We start from the raw sequence: 5,710 nt of genomic DNA, 5'->3' as shown, positions 1-5,710 counted from the left end.
GGCACGCGGGGGGGGGGGGGGGATAGCGACGACTTGCAGGGAAATTTATTTTACATTATGTCCTCAAAATGTCAGCACGACAAGTAGTGCATTTGGACATTTTACAGGGCTGCGGACCAGGGTATTGTGATTTGCCGCTGTGCGAATTGTCATTCGATAACATATCTCGCGGTAACACTGTGGTGCCACTTTCTAAGCGGATGTTTGAGATATTTACATCGCGTCCCATGGAGAGAGAGAGAGAAAAACACGCTTTTAACTTGCGTATATTTTTTGCGGCTGTGCTGCACGGCTCTGCGGTGTGTCGTCGGGTGCTCGTGTCGGCGCCACGTCCGACGTTTCGCGCCATGGCGCTGGGAGCTTCGATTTTCTTTTTTATCTCGTGAAGGTTGCTGTAGAAGCTTCCCAGCGCGTGGGGCGAAACGTCTGACATCGCGCCCAAGCAACAACAACATCACATCGGAGAGCATGTAGTTTACTTTCTCAGAGAGTTACGTTAATTTATGGAGAAAAGTTAATACCTTGTGCACATAAGACATGTTGGTTTCTGTCTGAAAATAAAATGTCAAGACACAAAGTTTTCGTGACTGCAGGAATTCATATTATTTGGGTCTTTTGGTAAATTCAATTAGATGGGTTCAAAAAAGACGACCGCTTGTGTTGTGATCGAAACGTCCTAGTTTTTTGTTATTTTCTTTGAACCTATCTACGTGACTTTAACGAAAGACCCAAAGAATGGCAAATGTCATGTCGTGACCGCTCATGTTGACTGTATTTAATTGGTTCGATGTTTCTATGGAAATTTGAATTCGGCTATGAAATATCAACATACATCTAATGGAAGTGCTCAAAACTAGCACGGTGCCATTTGAGTTAACTGCCGAATTGTGTTTTAACATATCTACCATGTTCATAAATGTATACCACTGAAACTGAGCTTATGAAAGACGTAAGAGTTGTACCCGATGAGCAATTCAGACATTCAATGACTATATGCAATGAAATGCATTATATTATGGACATCTATCAGCTTTAAAATGTAACCAAGTGTAATATCAATCAATTTATATGTTCGTTTATGCTGAAGCAGCAACGCCTTCAATCATAAATATGCACATGCATTGAGAATTAAGGTTAATTTTTTGGTTACATTTATTCAAAATGTCATGATTAAATGTATTGCAAATAAATCTGTACATTTGCTTCATTCCTTATGCATGACATTGCAGTGTTTTCCACGTAAATTGTGCTATGACCGTTTGATTCATACCCATCGTGCCAACCATCTCAGGAATTACGATGCAGCTGCTGAATACGATATGCAGTGTACAGCACGGGGCATTAACAATTTAAACTCTAATGATCGTGGATGGTACTCGTAGGAGCAATAAATAGAGGCACTGTATAGCGTCATAAGCCCTCTGGCCCAATACCTCCTCATCTGAACTAAAAATCCCATTATCACATGGGATCATATGCTTGGATTTTATCCATATGCTTCATTCTGTGTTTTCTCCCTCGTCACTTCCACTCTGCTCATATTGAGAATCATAACACTTACACACACACACCTATACACACACACACACACTTACATTATCTATAGACTTACAAACCCACAGACTCGCGTACACTTACATGATCCATAGACTGACATATATATCCATTGGCTAACATACACGTCGATGATCCATAGACATAACATTTTGAAATCCAAAAGTCCCGTTACATGCATGGGATCGGCTATTCAAATTATCTCTCTCCAGCCACTTCTATTCCGTCCCTCTACTCCAGTCTCACCCCCTTTCCTCGTAACCCGTTCCACAGGATTTTCCCACCTCACCCTCCGTCTCCCCTCTCTGCTGCTTCTGCCCTGCACCGCACCGGTGGCATCTCCACGGCTATTTCAATCGCATCTGGTTTCTCTCTTTCTCGACACATTCTCAAACCATTTAAGCTTCCATTACATCCTCAATAATTTCCGTACCGCGCGGCTCAATGTCAGGTCCAGCACCATCGAAGATGTGAAATGCTCGGTGCGTATGCCAGACATTACCGATTCCCCCCTCGCTTTCCGTGGCAGATGGTGGAGTCTGCATTACCGCTCCTTAAGGGTCCTCCCAAACATCGTTATCGTTCCAGTCCTTGAGTTGCGCTGCCACACGAATTAATATTTCAAAAGTGGTGCCCGTTTTTTTAACGTGCATCGCGAACTCAGCGCATTGGCTGCCCTTACACAAATGTACGAGAATGCCGGGTGGAATGTACGATTGGTCTTTAATAATTAAAATGCATTAAAACATACTCGGTGCGCCGTGCCTTGAACCCAAGCAACCTTGCCACGGCTCTCACTGGCAGGGGAAGAAGCGATCTCAAGTGAGCCCCCCCCCTCCCCGTCTTCACCAAACTGGCACAAGATCCGCATGGTCCAACAACCCCATGGCACTTGGGAGCCCTTCATTGGTAGATTAAGAACGGCTGGAATATACTATCGTTTAATTTTTTGTTGCTGTAACACATTGATTGTGAAAGCTACGAATCGAAGCATAATTAAATTAGTATTGTTTCTGATAATGGGTTTAATTACGGTCTGCAATGTTAGATGTTATCTTCATTCTATACATATATAACTGGTATGGTTTCATGATGTGTATTGGTAGCTAAATAATGACATCCAATTTAATTAATTAAATGTTTATTAAGAACAATCCAGTCCCAGCTCATCCTCCAGATGGGTAAATCCCTTTTTATTAAATCCTTTATATTAAGTTCGCTTGCTTGCTTAGGACCGTGCAAATCTTTCGGTCGTTTTTTAACCCACTTCCCGTGATCCAATCGAGCTGACATTTTCCACACATCCTCGTTGTGCGTGACAATTACTTTTCGTGAAAATTTTTTTCCAAAATTTTACACTTTTTAGGACAAAAATATTATATTTAATTACCAATTGCTTAATGGTTGCATGCAATCATCTGACCCATAGGTGGCAGCCATCTCAAGCCAGAGGACGAGAGGACTCTAGCCGCCACGCATATAAAGGATTTATAGTGAAAAACTTTGTTTTTACGGGTTAATTTTTTGTTGTAACACATTGATTGTGAAAGCTACGAATCGAAGCATAATTAAATTAGTATTGCTTCTGAAAATGGGTTAAATTACAGTCTGCAATGTTAGATGTTCTCTTCATTCTATACATATATATAACTGGTATGGTTTCATGATGTGTATTGGTAGCTAAATAATGACATCCAATTAAACTAATTAAATGTTTATTAAGAACAATCCAGTCCCAGCTCATCCTCCAGATGGGTGAATCCCTTTTTTAACTTCAATAATGAATGAAACTGCATTATCTGAGTGACCTGAAGCCTTGTGAGGCTTTGCCCTCCATCGCCTGGGCGCTTTTGACCTCGCCAAATTTATGAAATGACAGGTAACATCACGGGCACATCACAACCCATCGCAGCTTCGTCACAAGCACATCACAGAACAGGGCCGACACGAGGCGGGTGCTGGGGTGGGCCCTGCACCACCAAATATCCCTTTGGCCACTCACCTAAGTTCACTCTCCTTGGTAATCAATCACTGTTTTGGTTGACCCCAAAGTAACAGTTCACCTGCCCCACCCCATCCAAGAGGAGCTGGAGCCAAGCCTGTCACAAGGTACCACCGATTAGCACGCTTGCCTACGTACGGTGAGAAAGAAGTGCAACATACATCCATACATCACAGACAAATTACAGACACATCACTTGTACATCACAGACAGAGCACATGTACATAATTGGCAGGCCAATGGCGTTTCTCCCGCTACTCTTAGGGTCTTCAGTAGCTTGCTTCGGTCTGGCTGTGGTAGCCCTTGGCACTTCCACTCAATTGTGAGGATCGTGGTTTGGGCAACTTACAACGACCGACAGTTTCTAAACATAGCGCATTTAATTGTTTTGTTAAGCTCATTATAAGTTGAATTATATTCATATGCTACGATGGCAATTAACTTCTACAAGATTTGCACATTGCATCTTGCGGTCACATTAATATTGCACCCGACCTTGGCCCCTTCTTTTTTTTAAGTTGTTCCTGTAAATTTTCTCATTGGTTGTTGCAATGACTCTGGCACCAGCAATTCTGAGAAGGTTATTACCTTTTTCCCAATTGTATTCATGCCTTTATTTTCACAATAGAATTATTAAAATATATTTTTATATTTCGCTGTGAATATAGGAATATGTAAATATTAAGCCAAACAAAGGTCACTATTGGCGTTGTCACTGCCGGTGTCACGATAGAATCACTGTTGACAGTGTCACTCTTCAGCGTCGCTGTGAATGTCGCAGGGCTATATGTGGAATTATTCACTGGTAATTGTCAGGAATGCACATATCTGGCGAAACGATAACGTGCATTAATACCCATGGTAACGGGAACACGAAAGGGTTTTTCGCATGGTGGCAATGGTGATAATTGACTGAATGGGTTTTTATTTACGACACATTAAGCAGTCAGATGGAGCATCAACTGTGCCAAATGCCTGCATTCTTCATTCAATCTTAATTCTGAGGAATGCTTTCTTAAATTCGTATCAGCCGTTGAAGGCATTATCGTTCAACCATAGCGTGTATTCGGAAATCATTTTCCACAGTGACACGATCTCGATATTGGCAAGAATAAAAGCTCGCGCCTTTGCCATGCACCGAGAATGCGCCAATTCCTGTCCGATTTTGGAAGCTAAGTAACATTGAGCCTGGATAATGCTTGGTGACCACCATGCACACACAGGTTGTCAGGGGGCTATGGGGCATTAGAGGGCAGCGCATAAAAAAAACACATTCCTGCGGAGGGAGCTGGTAGGAACATTGGGTTGCTCGGTCAATGGCCAGGGTCAACGGCGGCGTGGTGTATTCCGCAAACATGCCCGACTGTGAGGGCGGGCACAAGCCGGCGTGAGTAGGTTAAACGTTGAGTTTTATAAGGGCACCACGGGGTGACCAGCCCCTCCCTACCCAGCCCCTCCCCACCCTCCCCACCCAGCCCATCCCCACCCTCCCCACCCTGCCCACCCTCTTCTCCCCACCCATACCCTCCCTCCCCACCCTCCCCTCCCCACTCAGCCCCTCCCTCCCCACCCAGCCCCTCCCTGCACGACGGACGGACGGACACAATAATTCGCTGTGGGCTGGTGTAACCAGGAGGTTCCTACCAGTACAAGTGTACTCGACAATGCTCCCCACGTAATGCTCCCCTCATTCACCAACCCGCACTAGACGGCGTGGTGAAGTATGGTCAAATAATCCCAATGAACTAATTTGCCTCGAGAATGACCTGATCCGCCCCTACTGGACATCTGTGAAAAAGAGCTTCATAGCTCATCGGATTTATCGAGGATATATAAAAAACACATTCTGATTCGGATCCAGCATATTGGATTTGCAAATGACTTCACATGTGCACATTAAAGCTTCAAATGTGTTACAACAACCACAGGCATCGCAACTGAAGGCTAAACAAATACTGTTGACATGGCTTCCTTAAAGAGAGGTCACACTCACACAGAGGAATGGGTTATGCTGCATATGTGTAGTTGTAGTAGGAGTAGTTCCGGTTTTTGGAGAGGGATTTTGCGCTCGTAAATTTAAGTGAGCCTGGCATAAATGTTGATCCGCCTGCCAATAGCGTAATTCAAATTTGCAAACAAATTAAAAGTTCATTT

The sequence above is a fragment of the Lampetra fluviatilis genome, chromosome 20, assembly GCF_964198595.1.
Source record: "Lampetra fluviatilis chromosome 20, kcLamFluv1.1, whole genome shotgun sequence".
Classification (NCBI taxonomy): Eukaryota; Metazoa; Chordata; class Hyperoartia; order Petromyzontiformes; family Petromyzontidae; genus Lampetra; species Lampetra fluviatilis.
Note: the sequence above shows the minus strand (reverse complement) of the source record.